This window comes from Strix uralensis, chromosome 3 (genome assembly GCF_047716275.1).
Source record: "Strix uralensis isolate ZFMK-TIS-50842 chromosome 3, bStrUra1, whole genome shotgun sequence".
NCBI classification, from domain to species: domain Eukaryota; kingdom Metazoa; phylum Chordata; class Aves; order Strigiformes; family Strigidae; genus Strix; species Strix uralensis.
The window spans coordinates 54,632,448-54,655,127 of NC_133974.1; the positions used below are offsets into that span (position 1 = coordinate 54,632,448).

At 37.9% G+C, this 22,680-nt stretch overlaps 1 protein-coding gene across 3 annotated transcripts in view; it reads right to left on the minus strand.

Moving 5' to 3' along the window:
* The window catches only part of HS3ST5 (heparan sulfate-glucosamine 3-sulfotransferase 5), a 210,868-nt gene that overhangs the window by 76,731 nt on the left and 111,457 nt on the right, over nucleotides 1-22,680 (minus strand). For all 3 annotated transcript variants that reach the window (XM_074864750.1, XM_074864749.1, XM_074864748.1), the window contains exon 2: nucleotides 21,382-21,590. The gene's annotated coding sequence lies outside the window, so the exon portion shown is untranslated. The remainder of the gene's footprint in view (nucleotides 1-21,381; nucleotides 21,591-22,680) is intronic.

Here is a 22,680-nt window from a genome sequence, read left to right on the forward strand (position 1 = left end):
TAAAATAATTGCTTTTGTTCCTTTAATCTCCTACTTTCATTGTTCTTTCATCTTCTGCTTAAATCCAAATGTCTGCATTTGAAAACTTTTTAAAACATTTCACCAGAAAAGCTCATGGTGATATATTATCTAACTTTCATTTCTATCCTGAGGCTATCGTGTTTGACAGTGACAGAAAATAGTTCCAAGGACAATATAATGACAGAGATGGAATAAATTAAAGGAAAGTATAAACTACTTAGTTGCAGAAATGATTTGCTCTTGTTCTAAAACTGTAGTCTGGAATAAATATTTTAGACTGGAAAAAATGCCTTTAAACCATTAGTGGGCTTTTAAAAAGCTGCTACTATTTAATTCACTGATAGCCATGTTTTGAAAGAACATTTCTAACATTATCCAATTACTACTTTTTCTGCAAACTATAAAATTTGAGTGAAAAGTTGATTACGTATATATTCTGAAAGTATTTAATCACACAATCAGCAGTGTCTTGCTAAACAGGCATAAATCTGAGAGATTAATTAAAATACAATGGTTGTTTTTTCAGTGCTGAAATACAGCAGATAATCTTCCAGTTGCTACTTCTACAGAGGCTAAAGCTGCTTCCATGTGCCACGGTGGAGCTGAGGGCAGCAGACATTTGCCTCGACAGCTGCAGGCCTTTTTTACATCTTTTTCCTCCTCTCTTCATACCACATGCCATGACCTTCTCCTAAAGTAGTCCATATGGTTTTTAGGTGATGGGAACCTCTCCTAGCTGAAGGATGTGTCCCTCAGTTATCACTGCGTTGACCGACATGCCTCTGTGCCACAGCCAGGGCTCTTGCTGGCTCTCTGCTAGGTTGTGTTCTTGCTCTAAAATGCCCGTTAATGCCTTCTTGTGGCTCAAGAGCCATCCAAAGGTGGGTTTAACAATCCAGCTGGAAAAGCTTTAGGTGTATGTGGGGTTTGCAACAGCAAAATCTTCAGTACCTTGGAGGTTCAGGTGCTGACAGAGTTAGGCCGCAAGTTCTTCTAAGATAAGGTTAAATTCTTGCTTTACCAGCTGAGGTTGGTGCTTTGAGGATTTCCTCAACTCTGGCAGCACTGTCACAGGCAAGGACTTGCTTTGGTTAGGAATTTCAATGCTGGGCCCATAATACAGACAGAAATACCTTGTATGATTTAATGTGTAATGAAACACAGAGTTGTGCTTCTGGGGTGAGTTGCTTGAGCAAAACAGAAGGAAACACTAAACGCAGGGGTAGGTGCAAAATCTCAGCCCCAGCACAGAGATAGGGACCTGGCTCATGCGATGGGCAGGTACCTGCATGCCCCTGGGAACGTGAAACCAAAGCTAAGAAAAATGACTCAGAATTAATGAGATATGTACCGATAACCAATGTGTATCAATTAGGTCCGAACTCACTACAACTTTGAGAGGTGTGGCTTTATTTCAGGCCTGAAGGTTGGCTTCACTAATTTTTGTGCTTTAAACAGTCTGCTGATTGGGTTGTGGCTACAGCAAAGTAAAACTAGAGGTTGGTGGTTAATGCATTCTCCTGCATAGAGGAAATATTTAAATTCCCTAAGGCCAAAGTCCTTTGGTGCCTGTGCAGAAACATAAAAAATGGATCAAGAACTTTAAAAACTGAAATAAACAACAACTACTGAAAGACTTTCGGCACCTCCAAAGTGGCAAACGAATGTGGATGTCCTTTTTTTAAAAAATATTTGTGTGGAAGCCCCATGTCTACTTTCTGAAATTCACTCCAAGTACTTTATTGTTTCTAGCTGTCATGACTGGGCTGATTTAACCCAGTGTGTCTATTATCCTTTAGCTCTTTTGAAAGTCTCAACCATAATTAATACTTTGTAAGGTAACAGCAAATGTGACTGTTTATTACTTTAAAAACAAATGTAAATATTTACTAGCTAATATACCAAAATTGATTAATGATGTCAGGTAGCTAAGTTTACACACTTAAAGAAACCTGATATTAAATGTTGATTTAATACTCAGTGTTTTCTTTCTATGCATATCAAATGGAGCACTCAGCGTGAATTACTGACTGCTTTTGAAAATGTAAACCTATACGTCTTTCAAGTCTGATTAATATACATAAAGGTAGCAGTATGCAATTCTTTTCAGAGTGGCTATGTTTACAATGCCTAGATTAAATAATTTTGAAGGTGTTATGAAGAAAAAAAAAAGACAACAAAACCAAAGCAAAACAAACTCTGAACCTGTAAGAGTGTTTTAGAAATAGCTATTAATTTCTTTATATGCTTAGATTTATTCTGCTTTCAATAAAAACACCAAGTAGAAAAGACAAGATAAAGAAACAAACTTTCATGAAGACAAGCTTATTTTGGGGAGTCATGGCATGACTTTTAACTACTGTATGACTACTGTGTCTCTGTAATAATTACATAAATGAATCCTGCTTCATTTCATGCTATATTCCCACAAAGCCTTACCGTTTCCTCAAGTGCCATACCCTTTCTATTTTTCTTAATGCTTCCCCAGTAGCAGTCTAAAAGGGTTTTAAATAACTTATGCAAGCCTTTTTTTTTTCTTTCCTCTTTCTTTTTTTTTAAAAATTAATCACCTATAAAACTGCATATTCTCTAGATACTATGAGATGAGGATTGCCCCCATTTTGCATAAATTGCTTTTTTGTTACTATTATAAGGCTTATAGGCTCAGCTCCTTGTTAACATGGCTCACAATAAAATTGAGTTTGCTCAGGTCACACTAGAGACTAACACTTGCCCAAAGATATTTCTGCACTTATTGCCTTTTATCCCTGAGAAATCCTCCTCACTGAGCAATAACATTGTTAAATTTGCATCCAGTTCACCTGGGTTTGCAATCAGGGGACATTTCTAATGTACTTCCTTCTCTTAGTTTCACATGGGCCTTAACTTTCTGTTTCTAATTTCTTTTGTCTCACTGACAGCTCAGCAGCGGAGGAAAAAGAGGAAGCTTTTCTCCATCCATCCATCCATCCATCCATCCATCCATCCATCCATCCATCCATCCATCCGATAAACTCTCCATCACCTTCAGGCTTTTTTCCTTTTAAGTTCTGCTGTAATTTTGGTTATGATTATCCTTCCTGAGCAATGACAAAGGTTGAAATGAACCTTTGTCATTGGCAGGGATAAGGCTAGGTTGGACCCTGCTCAGGGCGGGACCTGCCTCCCTGGCTGCTTGTTGGATGGTGGCAGTAGGGTCCAACAAGCTGATGTTTCCTTCCCAAAGCTTGAGGTATCTCTATGGCTTTCCCCATACCATCAGAAGAAAAAATACAGAATGTCACCTAAAATAAAGAAAGGTATAGACATTCCTCCACATATGACTGCATACAAAAGCGTGTTTCCTAATTTGTTTTTCTGTTCTATTCAAACAAAAGGAGCTGCAATTCTTGTAGAAATCAGGCCTTTTGATTTTACTGACTTCTTACTCTGTTTTCTAATCAGTATCCTGCTTTAAACAACTATTCTTCAGTTCTAGAACAATTCTGTTACAGTGACAATTCAGTTATGCTTAATATTGAGTGTATGATTTTCTCCAACTTTCCATTTATTTACAAAATGCAATATATTAAAAAATTATGAATTCCTAACTTTAATATGCATAACACTAAAATTCCCACCTCTCACCCTCCTCAACACATGGGATAAACTCTAATCTCTTTTTGAACCAATATGTACTACAAGAAGAAAGTACAGTCAAGTGAGAAAAAAAAATCTTGATGCTCAAATAAGCAGGATATGTATATTCATATATTCACAAAGAACTTCAACAATGTTTTTAAAATGAGAGAGTTCTGGAGATTTTCCAGCCATCTTCTGGCACTATCAGTAGGGGATATTTCAAACTGCTGTTTCTTCATCACAAATCAGAGTCACTATTAAGTAGCACCCAGGAAGATCGGTGAGCTGATGGGTCTTGCTTGGTTCACTGTATGATGATCAGATCACAGGAGTGTAAACAATTGTTACATCTAGTGATGATATAAGACAAATTTCCAGAAAATAAATAAACCATGCATTTTACTACATTATCAGCTTAACTAGTATCAAGAAAACGTGTCTTGTTGACTGAAACCAACACATGAAATATATCTTGTTAGTAACCATATCAATTTTCTAATCAATTCTACTTCGAGTTTACAGAATAATGCTAACCTATGCAGAAAACAGGGCACACACAGAAAGGCATTCTGTAATACTGGGAAAGGAGGCATTCTACACTCAGACGGAGAAAAAGAAAAGTTAGACAACTCTCTCTATACATCCTTTCACTCACACATTGCAAGTGTGAAAAGGATATCCAAGCATCATTTGTCACATGCTCTGAAGAGCAACTTTTAAAAGAAAAAAAGTCATTTTTTTGTCACATTCAAGAATTTTAGAAGTATGAGGGAAAAAGCTGAAATCGGACAGTGGTACACAACAGATGGGTTGAATTTCACTTTATACCTCTAATAGGAATGACAGTTTCCTTAAATGAAGACTTTCTGTAATGAAGTTCTTTATAAAACCTAACAAATATATCTTAACAATGCCCACGCAAGGTGAGAGTATTGCTAGTGTTCCCCCAAGACAGGGAACTGACTACAGAGGTTCAAGATGAATTGTCAAAAGTATCAGCTAATTTGAAATTTAGTTCAAGAAGGCTGCAATCTGGCCCTATTCTGCTGGCATCCTCAGAGGAGGGTACCTGTGAACTTCAGATGCAGTTGGAAATTGTTCACCATTTCTGTCAATCAGACCTCAAGTATTTCTTTTTGCATAGCCAAATGGTGTGAACTGAGAGTGAAATGCACTTAGGGGACAGCTGGGAGAACTTAAATTTTAGTCACCTGCCCACCATCACCAGGAAGCCTGTGGCAGAAGCCAGAAGAAATGTAATGTAGAGTCCTCTCTTAATCGAGTTGAAGCAATTTAAGAAGTTGCCCTCCCCTGTTGTTACAACATCCACAGTTACACTGTTTAAATGTCCTCATCAAGAGTTGGAGTCTGCTTCAGCACAAAGTCAGTGGACTTGTTTTATACTGCCGGTAGTGAATGCAACTCAGTTGTGGAGGCAGAAACCTCCAGCTAATGGTAGTAATGAACAGCTGGTGGGCAGTAACTGCTAAAATTGCTCTACCAAATTTTGAAACCTCAGGTGCTTTAATTTTTACTTCCTGCATTTTTCTGCCTTAGCTGTCATGTAAATTCCATTTTTACCACCTATAAGACACGCCTGTCTCCTACAGAGATTAGCGTATTTTTACTGTGTACTGCTGGCTTGTCCTCAGTGCATAGTCTCTCCTGTGCAGTGAACAAAGCAGAGGTCTGAAAAAAATAGTATGTAATCATGAACTAAAGACTGTGCTATAATGCATACACTCAAGGGGAGTAAATTAGTGCTGCATTAAGCTACCCTAGTCCCTGGGTGCTTACCATTTCAGGACAAAAACCTGTCATTTCTCTATGCTGCTCACTTTTCATGGCAGAAAGCTTGGACTTGTAGGTAAGAAGCATGCTGTAGCATTCTTGCCTCTGCGTGGGAGTGCTGGGAGGTGCACTGGAGCACGCAGCAGCATCTCCGGATCACTGCAGCTGAGGTGCACCCAGACTGGTTCCCCATGTGGCATAAGTCTTTTCTCCTTGCTCTAAGCATGTAACTGAAACCAGATTGTGCTCTACTTCGTGGACGTCCCACCAGGGAAGAGGGAGCAAACACTTCACTAGGTGGAACAAACAATTTATCTACAAAGAAATGCTGGACTAAAAAATGGTGGCTTTAGTTCTTGCTGATTGTCCTTCTGCTACTGTGCCCTACACTTACCTTCAGCAAGCCCTTGCCTCACTCTGCAGCAATACTCCTATGGGCTTCACTGCTTCTGCCATTTTTAAAATCTAACCTTTTCACTTTCCCCTGCCCATCATGCCCCAGATTTTATATGCTGAAAATGCTTGTTTGTGTGCTCTCCCAGCATTCATCTCTGTTCAGAATGATTCTTCACAATCTGTAGTAAATAATAGAAAGAAAATGCTCTGTAAGCAGATGCCCATTTTATTTATGTTTTCATATAATTAGATCACAGTCCTTTTGTGCCTTGAAACTTGAAAAATCCACATTAATAACACATCTGTAGGGTTACAGAGGTACATCTGAAAGTGCCAATTCACTTTTATTTGCACACTATACTGAAGAAGCAAAAGGCCAGAGGCAATAGAACGAGGAAGACTGAAATGTTGTTTGCAGTTCAGTCTGCCCTTGTCTTTTCAAAAGGCTAAAATTGTTATTATTCTCCCACACAGTAGCCCTATGGATTTGTTTGTGTCTTGAATTGTGAGCTTCCTATTTATGCCTTTTTCAGAGTTTTGTCATTTGCCTTGTTCACAGAGTCTGACTGGAAAAGCTGCAACATGCTTCCTCTGTGGAGTAATTGCAAGGGTTGCTAAATATTATGAACATGATCCTACAACGCATCTGGCCATGCACTACACTACATAAGCTTGTTCCCTGTTTGTATGGGGGAGGCCCTGAAAAAATCATCATAAAAGAGTCAAAAGAATATCTACCAATGACATCTGGAAAAAAAAAATCCTCTAATGAAACTGGGACAGCTAAGAAACACGCTGAATGGAAGCAAAGGTCTTCGTGCAATGAGTGATTCCAGCAGCTGTGGTGTTAAGAAACCCAAGGATCACAGGACAGATAACATTGCAGGGATGGAAGAAGTGAGCAATGGATGAGTTGGAATGACTCATGTGTTTGCAAGCCCTGTTCCCTGTTAGCAGTGTACTTACTCATACAGAGTTTATCTTATGTATTCTTTGTTACTTTCATTCATTTTAACCTGCAGGCTGTAAACACATTTGTTATGAAAAGAATGAAATTACACAAACTCTGTGTGAAGCCCCTGAAATCTTGCTACAGGACTATTCATCACCTTCCCATTCTCATCACAAAGGCACTGCACCATTTGTTATTATTAGATAACACTAGAAAGAGAGGAAAACAGGGGAAAAAAAGAGGGAAAAAAAAAAGAGAGAGACAACACAGAATGGAGTTAGGAAATGGACAAAAGGCAGAAGAGACATGGTGGTGGTGCTGGAGGACAAAGAAAAAAGAGAGCAGACATGGGCACAACAGGGCAATGAGACTCAATTCAACAACAGGCTTCCTTTATAAAAATATCTTTTCTCTTGCCTCACTACTTTTCTTACTGTGATAAGGTGAGGCTTTTGAGTAATTTTGAATAGTGCCATGGCAGTGATTATCAGAACAGTCTCATGAGTACTTTTAGCCAACTAGTCTTCAGAAGTTCCTAAGTCCATTTTGTCAATTCAATGGGAATTTTAATTGACTATTAAAATACAGCATTACACAATATATTACTGCACTGCTGCAGAAATACCAGCAAATATGCCATCATCAGAAAAGGCGATTCTCTTCTGTGGGTTTTTTGGAACTGCTACAACAGCATAAATAACCTGGAGCAGCAGTAATGAAGATAGAGAAGAGCTTTCCAGGTATGCTTTTCCCCCAAATATAAGCAAAACAAAGCAAAGGTCCAAACACTGAAGCATTAATTTTACATGATTGGGCAGTTTCTCCCATCCCAATACTGCATATGTAATAGGTCACCTTTTACTGTGTGATATAGAATAACAGGCTGCACATCTATACAACAAAGGTTAAAAATTAAATGAGTAAGCGAAACTGCCATATGACAACATTGCACAGAACCCAGCCTCTTTGAGCATGTTTGCTCTCTTTCTGGTTTCCAGAAAAAACATCCCAGTAACTGCACTGATTTAATATGCAAAGATGGGTGGGCTGAGCCCCAGTTTTGCCAGAGCCCTGTCTCAGCTGATGGTTCCTTCCACAGCGGGTTCCTCCAACACCACCACAGCCAGGAACGTGTCTCACCAGTTCCCGTGAGCTCTCTCACATGCATAGCACAGGGAGATGTGACAGGGTGCCAGGCATCGTGTCAGTGACAGTCGGTTCATGGCTGAGACCAGTGAGGCTCACCATGGCTCTGCTGTCCTCAGTGAAATATCTCAGTGTATACCATAGTCTGAACCAGCATAAGATGTAAATAGACAACTTGCATTTTGAAGAAATGATGTGGTGACAGGAATGAGCATATCACAAAATCACATTAATCAGCCAAAATTTTATTTCTGGAAATCTCATAAATGAAACAGCATTTTTCCATGCTATATTTGTATTGAATCTATGTAAAGAATCAAGTGACCTTCCATTTAATCATGATTTGCTCATTAGACAACAAGTAATTGAGAAGAAAGCGTGGTAGACTCTGTTGATGAGCAGTATAAAGACCATACACAGACCAAAGGCAGGATGAATATTACACGCTGCTGCTGGTCTCAATGGGCTTTATTAAAAACAAAAGCATACAAAGCAGTTCCTGAACAGGATGATTTTTAATTGTGTCCTCTTGGGAAAACTCTACAAGGCAGACTTTCTTGCCTCCCTTGTAGTCTAGAGGGATCTAACAAGCTCTCAACAGATTCCCATTGGTCTGAGTTACCACTAAGTTTCTGGACTCTAGTTAAGAGTGACAAATTATGTTTAGCTGGTTCTGAAACAAATGCAATTTTACTGACATCTTTTTTACACTAAAAGAAAAAAATTAAAGAAATATATAAAGGGTTCAATGTGACAGTTTCCTCTAGTTCTACTTTCTTATTAGTGTAAGTCTGAGCATACATGAACAGCAGTGTAAAACTAGCAAATAGTTGCCCTTAAAACAACAATACCTGCAATGTGCCTGACTGCAGTGGGACTGGTCACCAGCCTGCATTGCCTTATGGCACTCAGGAAAGCAGGTTAACCATTTTATTTGGCCTTTACACAGTCCAAGGTTTCTCGAGCCAGATCCAGAGCAGGCAGCTGGGCACAGCACTGCAATGCCATGTTTTACAGCCCTTCATCATCTACACTCTGTTCTGTGTGTAAAATAGGCAATGCATGAGGAAGGTTGGGAAGAGGAAAATCCATAGTATCTGTGGTAGCTGAATAACATGGGGAGAAGAAAACCCAGACCCCGTAGGAGAAACCCTCTGCAGTCAACCAAGCTAAACAACAGGAAGTACCAGTGAAAGGATGTGGCTTAAATTTTGAACCTGCCTCTGTGTCATTCCAGATTTTTTCCTGGGCTAGCAGGGGGTGCTTCCCTCCCACTGGGATTTACAGACTAACATCTGTAGCAAGATCAATTATTTATTACAAAAGATAACCAGAGGAGAAAGAGCAGCACCCTCCTCTACCATCCCTGGCTTATTTCACAGCTTTATAGTTAGTGCCAGACAAAAACCATGCACCAGAGAAGGAGGACTCTCTCTGAAGATTAGCACCCACTTGGAAAGAAGCAAACCAGGCTTCAGTGACTACTTGGCAGAAAACAGGACAAAGCACTCCAGCAGCGGGGCCTGACAGTCTTCAGTTTATGTTACCAAAATCTCTATGCCAAGAGGTCTCAGTGTGACAGCCTGTAACCAGCTGGCTTCTACTAAAACCAGGGGAGCTCCACTCACAGGGACTGGCTGAGGATCTGTCCCCCCAGATATATACGTTTGCTCTGATATGGTAACGATACGGTACATTCCCCCACCATCCCATTGCCTTAGATTGATCTCTCAGATGTTGTGAAAGATGATGAAAGTAGCAAGATGAAAGAAAAAGGAAAAGCTCAAAACAAGCATACATTAAATATTCATAACTGGTAGTAATTGCAAACAGAAAATATAAAATAAAGCAGTAGTAATTATGCAGTGTCCAAATCATCTATCTGCAACTCCCTCCAGGAATTTTCTCCATAGATTTCTGTTACTGAAGTTGGAAAGTGAGACAGGGTTTTTGGCCTGTATCTTTGATCAGTTTTTACTACTTTATTTATCTGATACCTAAATGTAGGCTAGTGTGATGAGTTTCGAGTAAAAGTAAGGCTCTATATCTTATTTCTAGTCTCCACTAAAACCTGTAATGAAACTCTGTCTTCAGTAAAAACAAGATGGCATCTCAACTGCGCAAAACTTTTACATTTGCGTTTCAAATGTAAGATGACAGCAAGCTAAGAACTTTATCTAAAGGCTTCTTACACATATAAAGCTTATATTTCTTTCATGTAAAAAGTGATGAACATGTTGACTTTCTGGGAATTACCATTTTTTCAACTACATAATATCACATATTTATTCCATTCTGTGTACGTTTCTGTGGTGTAGAAGCTGGTGTTGCTTAACCGATGTTAAATACCAATGCATGCAGAAGAATCATGAAATACATCCCAGGATATTCTTACAGGTTAAGCTGAGCAGAGCTGCTGGATTTGAATCTCATGTCAGTGCTAGAAAAAGAGGTGTTCAGTCAGATCAAGGCTGAAAAAGTTTGTTGAACTCCAGTATTAGTTTCCTGAGACATAACAGTCCTCTCAAATTACAGAAAATCACATATAATTCACCCTGTTACTACTTTGAATCATTTTAATGTTCCCATGAAGAAGCCTCTCCCTCTGATATGAAACATCAGTTCATAGAAAAAAGCATGAATTCTACTTCCATGGTGAACTTGTCAGTTTTGCCATCTGAGCACTCCACTCAGCTTTGGAGACCACAGTAGCCTTGTTAGGTTTCTAAGGCGCCCTAATTACATATATTTGAGATTGCAGAATGCTTTAATTTAAGCCAGCACACAATCAGATGCTGTACTTTCACAAATATTCAGAAAAATCATCTGCCAGGATCAAGAGTAATTGAACTGATATCTACTGGGTTTTATCTGCAGCTTTGCTGCATAATTTTTCATTTTCTTTAGAAGGCTTTAACACAAAGAGAGAACATGCCTAGAGTCCCACAGAGGTGTTTTGACATTAGCCTTAATAAAACATGAAGAACTCATTAATAAATAATGTTCTTCTAGGTTAACAAATAAAGCTGAATGCATTCGCAAGACCCAGAAGTAAATCACATCATGCATGCAGCCAAATAACTTGTTAAAATGATTGCAATGGTCCCATTTCTTCAGTGTGTTGGCACAGCCCAACACAACATTGCACAAATAAAACCCACTGCAACATATATGCATGCACCTTCAATTATAATGTTACCTGTCAATTTTTATTTGCACTCTGTGGGCTTGAGGGGTTTGTAAACAAGCATTCATGACAGTGACAAAGAGATATACTTATATATTGTTAAGCTTTGCTGAGAGAGCACTGCTGTCTGGAGTTTCAAAGGAAAAGACCTCTTATATTCATTGGGTTATGTATGCATCATCCCATTCCTGTGTCAAAGCTACAAGCTTGATACATTTTACTGCAGACACATTTGAGTTACAGCTTTCAAGGCTGTGTCAATATTTCCATATGTCATTATTTTCCAAGGTTAAACATTCTGGCAAGTTTTGAATCAAGGTCTGAGGAAAGCTTCTAGCTGTGTGGGGTCAATGACACAACTCCTGTCAGCTTCAGCTACACCAAGATTTCATGTAGAATCCGGAGTAGGATTGTGGCAACATTAGGGTCTGGATTCATCCTCCATCATGATGACTTTCTCAGTTAAGTGCCTAAGTTGAGAGCTGAAGTCACCTTAAACTCTCCCTATAATCAATGCCAAGAGATGAACGTTTCCAGAATATGATTCAGATCTGGGCTGCTGATTACAGAATCAGCTTAAAATGAGCAAGTTCTCAATTTAGAGACTTCTGCTACGTGCTTATGCTTCTAGGCAGGAAAACTCCTCAGTCCCTCCAATGAGGCCAATGAACAGATTGTACAATTCCAGTTTGGGCCTGTGAGATCTACACAATTTGTCAGGGAAAAAGAAAAAAGGAAAATGTTTCCTTATTTTTAGCTTATATTTAAGATATAGTCATATTCTAAGTAAAGGAGTCATGATATTCTGAAACAGGGACAAAGAATCCAAATGCATGTCTTCAAGTCTCCACCACAGTTTCTACAAGCACAGAAATGCTACATTCCTCTATGTTAGTTCACTGTCATTTGTAAGTAATGCAACTATCTTGGAATGAAAATTGATTAAAAAAAAAAAAAAGTATTTCATGTCATCTATTTACTGCAAAACCAAGTTCCAGCATATTTAGAGTGTTTATAAAAATGAGATTATTTTTCACACCTGACTGAGCTGCCAGGTTCCAAGAGTTACTGTGAATAAGAGGATTGGATGAAGCTATAATATCTTCTGAAAATGACTTCAAATTTCTGATACATTTGATGAAAGAAATAGCTATTTAGATAGGGAAAACCCATCTTCCTGGATTTTTTTTTTTCTTAAGAGACGATATTAAGAAAATAAATTTCAGATCCATGCCATTTTTAGAAGGAAACCGAACCTTTTAATATGAGCCACAAATGGGGTGATTTTCGTGTGACATTTTGAAGGACAAAAGTAGAAAAATTTTGGGGTTTTTTTAAACATCCACAGATTTAAGTCATTCAGGGATCTGAAATGTTAAATAAGCCTCCATGATAGGGGACAGTAAGTAGAGGTGGATAAAGTGCATGGCCCATTTAGTTTCCATGGGTTTCTTCCATTTACCATTGAACATAATTTCTACCCATGATAACATAAGAATACGAATGCATGAACACAAGTCAGCGAAAACAGTGAACTATTTTAGTGAATACACTTTCCATATGTTATCGTATGGCTTCACAATTTCTGTTAACTTGATGTTGGGAAGCAGACTTGGTGTGTGTTACCTCTGAAAATGAAAAGTAGATTTTAGAATTCAGTCTCTATTCCTTTTTTTTCCCCTTAAGTAAAGCCTAAGTTCTCCAGCGAGGAAAAACTTGCCCATGTTCTCAGGTGAGAAACATGAAATTGCTGAGAAACTTTCAGTGTCTGGTCAGTGCAGAACACAAGTTTTTGGAGGTGCTTGGCTTACGAGATCTGATGCTTACGGAATGCGAGAGTTGGCTGAAATCACAGCACAGCCAATACAGCAATGCTTCTGGGTTGTGTGATCACAGGTTTTGAAGTGACAATCTTTCTTGAAAGCTAAGATGCTTGTGAATCCTCAAATACTAAATGGGCACTAAAGATTTTTTTCTTTCCGATTGCTCTGATAGGCTTCTGTATCCAAATTCTGCTTGCATTATACTTCAGCTATTTACAACCTTCTAGGAACATGCCAGTAATCCAGAAACATATATAAGGACATTGACTTTTGTTCTTAAGGAAATAATTTAGGAATAATTTAGTATTACTTGACATTGGACGGCAAAATTAGATCAGAAATTTCTATCCATTGTATGCATTTACATAGTTTTAAAACATTATTTCTACAAGATGTTAAAATCCCAAATATCCAAAAGTAATTTATGGTAAGCCTTATGACTATATGAGGGCACAGCTGACACTTTCAAACAAGCTGCAACAGATATTCACGTAGCAATATGTGTATATTACCATGTGATGGAATCACACAATACATACAGCTGTAAATGGAAGTGCTTTATGGAAAGAAAATACTTTTGCTACCTCATTTTGATGCACATTAATCTACAAGGAGAAAAATCCAGAGAATGGTATTTGTGCCACAAAATACAGAAGTCAGCTAGAACAATCAATCAAAAACAATAAGGACAAGAAAATTATTTTACTATTCTTTTTCTTTTTGCATTACTAATTTAAAAAGAAACGTGATTAAATTTTTGTAAACAATATGTACAGAGTTTTGTTATATTTGAAATATTAAAAGTTATTTGAAGCACTATGCAATAGCTGTTAAAGCAGGAACCACTTTGTTAGGCCCATTAAGACAGTGGCTTTCTTGATCTCAATCAAGCATATTAATAAAGGAGGGAAAATGCCACCCTCTGTTAGAACAATGATGAAGGACACAGAAAGCATTTGGCATCCTTTAGTATACACATCTTGTAGCTGAGTTTGTAATTTTACTTCAGGGAAGGAAGAAGGGTTTAGGCTTTAAAGTAACAGTTAAATACCTAGAAAAAACCACCAACCAAACCAACAAGCATAAATTCCCCAGTATTTTTAAGGCAACATTTCCTGTGAGTCTCCTAGCAGATCAAAACACTTCAGTTCTCATTACACGCCCTTGAGAGCAAAACATTCACACCCCAGCTTCTGGTTTGCAAGGAGGCAGACGCTAACTAGGAGAGTTTTGGGGTGTTCACTGCCCCCAGGTCTGCTGGGATTCCCTGCAGTGACAGGGTGTTTTTGGGGGACATGACACGAGTGACCCTGAAGTAGATCGGTTGGCCATTCATTCCTCAGAGGAACTGGGTTACACAAACGGACAAGGAAAAGAAATTCCCAGATTTCTGGAGGATTCCCCTGTGCCCTTTTAGCTGGTCAGACTGCAGTCAGGATTTATGATTATACCTTATGATTCGAGTACTGATACGGGAGAAATTCTGCATTGTTTCCATGCCTTCTCTAACAAGCTCTGTCTTTTAAGTACTCCTCTAGGAATATACACACAATTTAGAAAAACAAATGCTTTATTCATGATAGCAATAAGTACAGCATGGCTGTACACATACCAATTGAATAGTAGGTTTGCATTTTTTATTTTATTCCTCCCAATAACTACATGTTCCTACAAGTGCCTCACAAATGTGCACTGAGTTTTTTACACAGCTTTTAATGGAGAACATTTTAAATAGTTTCATAAAGTGAATGAAGCTGTGATAAGCAACACAGCTGGTGAGCCAGTGAAGAGACTACAAGGAAGGAATTACCAGGAGGAAAATGTTCTAGGAATGTATTTTCCTTATGAGGCCCAAAGATTAACCAATTAAGATTAGTGCTCCAGTTCATATATGCAAAATATATATGTGGAAAATAAACAGGATGACTCGAGTACTGTCTGAAAACATCTTTGCTTCAGAGACAAAAATTCCTCTGACAAGTATCTACCAAAAATCAAAACCATGCAATCACCAGTAAGAAAAGCAAAACATTAACGACCTGTATTATCATTTTACTCTTGCTTACTTCTGAATGTGAACTGGAGGAAATACAAGAGAAATGTTTAGAGGAGCACATCTTATTCAGGTCATATTGTGACCTCAGAAAATCCAAGGGAATAAACTGCAGGTCACTGCTTACACCAACAAAATCCTCACAAGTGAGACCCAAGGATGCCTTTTTTCTTTTCCCTGTTGAAGGAGCTGAGTAAAGCAAAGATAATGTTGCCAGGGAGAAGGTTCAAGATTTTGACAGTGAATACAAACGGTTTTACAGATATTTCTCTTCCATAAAGATGCTCGTAACTTTTTATTAATGTTTGGACATGTCTTGAAGACCTGTTCCATCCTCAAATTGGACTCCAGCTTCCCCAAGAGTATTGTGTGTGGCTTCTCCAATTGTGTGCTTTCGTGGGGTGTTATTTGCTTGCAGCTTTCATGTATGCTTTCACCTCTTCCCACCAGTTATTCATTCCTATAGGCTAATATTGTTGTGTCCTGGCACTTCACAGATGAGGGATGTTTGTATGACCTACCAGAGTTTAAATCACCTGTCTTTCACCTTTCTCCTACCAAGAGCAGAAGGCTTAATTTTAGCAGACGCACTGAACTTCTGAAAGTCAAATTCTTTTTTGGAAGGACGCTGCAGTATTTACAGACCCTAAAAGTTCACTGCATAACCAGAAGAGATGTATTATTCCTCTCTCAGAAGCTCTCTTTACTCAGAAGGTTTTAAACTGTTTCTTGTAGAAGCTGTACATTTGTGGAAAATGAAAAAGTATGGATATCAAGAGATTCAAAACAATTGTACCTTTGAGTACAAGATTAGTGCTTTCTATCCAAATGCAAATAGGAGCCTCAGAGACAATACCTTTCAGAAGCAATGTTCTCTTACTGTGAAGAGTGAAACAGCCCTGGATACATGAGTTATATCAGCCCCTTAAAAAGTACTCAGAGATCTCTGCAGCTAGGCCTTTGTCTTGGAGTCACGGAAGAGTTTTCTAGACTTTGTTATTTTTGCTGCCTCATTTTTTAAGCTCAGTGAAAAGCTAAGAAATACTGCAAAAACCTGTGTTGCATATGCTTTTCATTGGAGTGGGAAGAGTTCTTGGTTCATTCTCTGGGGCCACAGCTGAGCAACATGCTTATCCCCACCTTTTTCCAAGGATGTGAACAGCCTCATTGCAAACTAATGCTTAAAGGCATGCGCCGAGGAATCTTGCTCAACTGGCTGTCTGGATCATTTCTGTCTTTCAACCAGTATTGTCTGGATCTCACCCAAGTTCAATCTCAGACAGATGCTCTTCTCCAGGAGCCACTTTCCTCTAGGCAGTGCAACATCTTTGTGATGACTCTGGTTACATCTGTGGAAAATGAGATATACACTTGGGTGTCATCTGCAAAGCCTGTAGCAGCTTAGCTCCTTTCTGAATAGTTTTCTGGAAGTATTGGAAAGGGAAGTGGGGAGAGGATTTATAGTCCTATGGTCAGACTGCAGGTGCAGGATACTGGGAAAAAAACCTGATTGTACTAGTGTTGTTTTGGGGTTTTATTGAAACCAGGTTTTGTGTCTGCAAGGTATACAAGATTGGGATATATTCACTTAGCATTTAAAGGAAGAAGAAAGATAAATAATTCCTTATCCATGTCTGAAATTAAAAAGTCCTTGCAAATTAATGCAGCATCAGCAAGCTGGATTAATAATACTAGCAAATGGAAACATAGTGCGCAATATCAAACTCTCTGGATAAAACAGGTATAATAAAGACTATTGTTTCTTACTGCAATATATTTTGGCCACTGTGTATTTTACGTTTAATTTTATGGTGCAGAAGACATTACTGAAAGAACAGCTTTACTTTATAATTTTCTTGTTTGGAAGAGCTGATGTATTAAAAAGGTTAATGTACTAAATTTACATTTTTCTAGACTGATTATTTCTTACTCCAATCTCTCCTTCCTCATTCTTAACCTTTTTAAAAAGAAATGATATAAAATAGGACTTCTTTTTGACAGCTTTAGTCAGAAAACCTTACTTTCCCTGACGATTTTCATGCTCTACAAGCTTTGCCATCATAAACCACTTTGCATGTATTAAGAAGGAGTATTATATCAGATGAGGCAATTTAAGTGTATCCCATTTCACTTGGTGAAACTAAGCAGCTTTGCATTACAACTAAGTTGAGCTAATGAGAATATGCTTGAAGCATGTGTTACCTGAAGTTAGCTAGTCATTCAATACTGCAACCTGAGAGTTTGTAAAATGATGGCAGAAATCCTGCTGTGAGGGAGATAGGAAAATTATTATAATCTGCATTCCTAAATTGAATGAGTATTTTGCTCAGCAGAGGCCTCTTGACTGCAAATAGTCTGAAATTACATCCTGCTGTTTAAAATGCCTTTTTTTCAAAGTGAGCGAAAATGCCCACATTTTCTTAAATCAGATATATTTTGAATCTTATGTGAGTAAAATTATTGAGAAAGGGAAAGTCATATATCCTGCACTTCCTCTTGTAAAAGCTCTTTGATATTCAAATTTTTGATAGCAGGGACAAAGTGTCTAGAATTCATGCTTTTTTACTTTTCTTTTAATTATTTAATTATTAGATTGATAAAGCTGATCATCATCTCTCCCCCATCACTTTATTACTGAAAAAAATTCAATGTTTACAAGTTCCTTATTTTGTACAAAGGAACATTTTAATATAGATATTTCATCAGAATCAGCTAATAGATGTGATACTCAACATACTAGTAAACTAAAACTCATATGCAAAGTATCCAGAATATACAATACAAACATGAGCAGAAGACCATGAACTAGCAAGTAGAAAGAGGAAATAAACTTCTCTCAAAAGAGTAGCATAGAAAATATAACTTAATTCATGCAAATTCTTTATCTCATTAAAGCTAGAAATGATAACAAAAAAAAAGAAAGAAAAAGGCCTGGGGTCACTGTAGGTTTTGGTCACTGTAGCTGTTTGAATAGTCATGTTCTATTGTGTAAAAACAACAAATACCTTGCATTACATCCTGCCTGAGAGTCTGAAATGGAAGAGGGGTGAGTCATCTTATCCTCCTCTAATTCTATGTCCTTTAAGTAGTGACCGGTTAAAGATAAAGGAAGATTATGGAACAACTTGTATGGACAGCAGTTCTCCACAGCTAGAGTCAGAGGAGGCCTCAGCTTTGCAACACTCAGCTGTGTGCATGTTTGTAAGTTAAACAGACCAGGGCTAATTCTCTTGCCCAGAGTGTGGGTGACCCAGACTCTTCACCCCAAAGCAAGGTGGCTGTATTCTTAGCTGCTTCCTGGAAACCGTCCCTACTCCATGCTGCTCCCTGAACTCTATCCTGGCATTGCGTGGCATTGTAGGGCAAAACCATGATAGGGAACATGTGAACAGATGGGATGGATGAGCAGACGCCAGGGATCAAACTCATGCTCAAGCCCTGTTTTGCTGCTATAGATAGATGTATATAGCTTTAGTTTTGCTGATGAGGCAAAATGGTTGAGAGGAAGATGTGGTTACTCTTGTGTGAAAGATGGCTCTCAGGAGAGCCCCAAGTCAGGCAAAGGTGATGACAAGGGCAGAGACATATCTTCAACACAACCTGTTTTTCTGGAATTTAAGGGACCTTATGCTGAGTTGCAGTCATGTTGCTTTGGATTAGGATTCACAGCTCTGACCTACTTCTGAAGTGGTGGATAGATCACTTCTGTTTTACCTCCTCACAAAATATATCTGACAGAAGATATCTTTTGTTCTGTACATTGCCAGCCTCCCAAGATGTGGAAGGGCAGAATTCAGTCTTCCCCATGTCATGGGACACTCCTCCCAACCTCCAGGAGGAACTAGTCTGAATGCAGAAAATCTCCAGGATCAGTTTTAAATATGGAGTTATGCCAAACATTCCCAGTTCATAAGCCATCATATGCGGGGTGGTTTTTTTGAGTTTTTCACTAAATACACAACATTTCTTTTGACTTAGTAAGCTAGGTAGTCAATTCAGTATAACTATCATTTGCTCATTTACATAAGGGTAATTTCTTACTTTTACTATCTAAGCTTCTGCAAGCCTTGTGGATAAACCTAGTTGTACTTGTGTTCTTGCAAAAGGCAGAAGTCACCAGTAACAAAATTCATCATGGAAAATTTGGACAGGTGAAACTCCACTGGATTTGCAGCCAGTCAGATAATTTAGCTCATTCTTTTTGATTTGTACTGATTAAATGAATTTATATCTACTACCTATCAAACAAAGTTTGTTCTCCAATCTGTCAAATAATGTCTGTAACATTTGCTATAGCATAAACTACAAAATCCACAAAACTGAAGAATAAAGCTTTTTTCTGCATAACTTTCTATCCAAATTTATATATTGGCATTATTAATGTGTGCTTTAGCAGCAACACCATAGGGAAAATGAAAGATATGTAGGATCTTTCCAGCATTACCTATCCTAATATAGCAAGGCTCTGTCAACAATTGTACTGAGTTCACAGAACCCATAATCCTATACATTATATATATTTAACAGTCCACACAAATACATATTACACAAATGCCCCAAGAAGTACAAACATGCATGCAGTCCAAGGCGGTGGAGTTCACAACACTTTTGACCTTTGAGCTCTGCAACTGTGTGAGATATGCACCTCTTACTATACACACATGTATAAAAGATGTAATATTATAAAAAACATTCTATACTTTAAAGCTACAATATATGCCCTATATGAATTTTACTTTCTTGGAAAGTATTTAGATGTTGCAGTGAGGGCACCCCACAGAACTAACTTAGCTCTCCTCCATATGGAAATCTTTGCAAAATCTTGCAACTTCTCTAACCTTCCACTTTTAAATGGAGTCTGTACTTTTATATCCATGTTCTTGTTTCTACTGAACTCTGTTACAAAAACTCTCAGTAACTTCAACATAACTTAGATGAAACAAAACTGTATTGTTACTTTTTTTTTTTTCTCCTCTTTCCTATCTTGAGTAGACATTTGGTGCCAATGGGGAAACAATTCCTTTTGATGAGGGATGATATTTTTTTCTTCTATTTACTTATACAGGGAGTAGGCATTTCAAATGCAAACAGAAATGCTAGCTAGAGTGGCAGACAGAGACTGATTAGAAAGCTGTTATTCAGATAATATCACTAGAATCCCTCTACAAAAATGAGAAAGCAGAGCTCAATTCATGTAATTCTAATTGCATCAAGTTTGAGCTCCATCAATTTTAGCTAATAGCTTTCCTGCAACCATTTTAATAGGTTGTGGAGATGTTTAATAAGAGCAAATAGTATTTGTAAAACTAATTTTTTAAAAAAATTGTCCAAATCAAATAAGATGAGGTCGACAGAGTAAAACTGAAAATAATTTTGTCTCCTCCTCCCCCAAACACAGATAGAGCATTAATCCTGAAGAATATTCTGCAAAAGATGAAAAACAGATGGTAATCATAGAATAAAATCAAGGTTACATGACTGTTCACTTTTCTACTGTATGTAGCATTATCCACATCATTGTAAACTTTTTTTTTATAATGTTATGATTGGTGCTGAAAATCCTGATGTATCTTTATGATCTTGCTACTTTCCTTGTCAGTTATGTGTCTGAGATGTGACTTGATGTGCACATATGCCCACACACATTGCACCACCTTTCTGAGCATGTATTTTTTGCAGAATGGTTTCTTCTGCATTTACAATCATACCACAGAAAAATGATGTCAGTGAATTGTCCTGATCGAGGGTGATTTCCTGAAGTGACAGAGTGGTGACAAATTAATATCCACAGATTATATAATATTTTAACAGAAATCAAGGGATAGAAAAAACATTTTATTAAAATCTTACAGCTTCCAGGAAGGAATAGCTGCCATTAGAAAGAAATTAATTTTTCCAAAATGTTATGTATGTCTTCGGCATTCCCCTGAAGCCCACATGCCATCTAGAACAACTACGTACATAGGTGGACAAGCATCTAACCCCTCATCCCCATTGACTGTAAACAAGGACCACCTTGTGAACAGAGGTAAGTAGAATACTCTTCTCACCCCCTTTTTACCAGTCATAAAACAGATGAGTGTGATTGCAATGCACTAAACACAAGCTTTGAAGAAATACCACAAAAATAGATAATGGCAATGAAGCTCAGAGCATGGGCAGAGCTTGCTCTTGTCAGCCAGCAAGTCATTCAGAGGGCTTTAAGTTGCACCAGCTCACTAAGTATATTTGTTCCATGGCAGTTAAAAGCATGATCTCAACTACATATCTGGTGTCAATCACCATTTTATCCACCTGTGGCTATATTTATGCAACAAATTGAAACAGTGTGAACTGCTAATGTTTAAATGAAACAGTCCTGAAACTTCAGGTTTTTAAGGAATACACTAACCTTTGTGTCCTTATGCACATGCAGAAAGTCCAATACAGCTACTTTTGATGAAGAACATTCAGGAAGAATTTAACTCATCTGTTCCAGCGCTCAGTCTCAAGAAGTCTTTAGTGGTTACTGAAAAGACCAGTCAAGGGATAAAGCAATTCCAGGTATGCAGATTGTAAAGATCGGACATCTCTGCTGAAACGGCGTACAACTTGCTGAGCCTGTATGAAAAGAGAAGATGCTTGCTGCATATTTGAAAAAAAACCCCAAACAATAGAACAAACACTCAGTTTCTCTCTTTAAGACTGAAAAGAAATTTTGTGCAGTACGGCCCCAGAGGTAGCACTTGCCAGCTCAAGTTTTTTGAAGTACTGTCTCTGTTATCTTGTAAACATTGGCAACCTGGAATCTGGAGCGCAGGTTAGGGAGGAAGGGGAAGGGGAAGGAGAATTACAGTAAATGTGTTTCATAATAGTAAGCCCCAAACAAAAACCACTCCCAATAATAGAAGATTGCTAATTATATTTAAAGTAGGTTACAAGAAAAAGAATGTTAGATCTTTACTGGCAGGAGGCAATGTACTGCACATGCTACTGCTACTCAGCAGTTACCCTTGATACTGACCAGAAATGTATTTTACAGCCATCTTGTAAATCACTGGAAAACTACTTTTATACTGAGAACAATGCCAGACCCATCTGGAGAAACTGTTTATAGTATTTAGTGAGAATTTTTTGACTGTTCTTGTCTTTTTTCTGTTTTCTGTTTTTTTATAATCTATCTATGCCTCCATATTGAAGAAATGGGACACAGACACAAACATGAATATGGTATTCAACTGCAAATCCTGTATTATGATTTCTAGCTTTAGGCATGAACATATACTTTCTTTCAAAGTAAATCAAGCCTCAAGGAATCTGGAATACAGTTAAGCCCTCCAAATCATCAATGCCAATGTGACTTGCCAAAAGACATTAACTCTGTAATTATTCTGTTAATCAGGAAAATAATACTTCTGAGTGGAGAAGCAGAATTAAATAAAAAGGTTTCTACAGAAATATTTCAAAGAATGAGCAGTCTGAGCACCTAACAGTATGCTCAGAGTCTAACAAGTGCAGATGCCTTTGCATACTTGAAACTAAATTTTGTGACGTTTGATGCACCAATAAAAGAACGTAGAAATGTACAATGCAGAAACATAGAATGTGGTATGAGTCTAGGAAAATAACAGCCACTCTTTCTTTGCAATGAAATGTTATTTCACTACATAATTTCCATCTACATTACATAAACTACTTGCTTGGCTCAAGA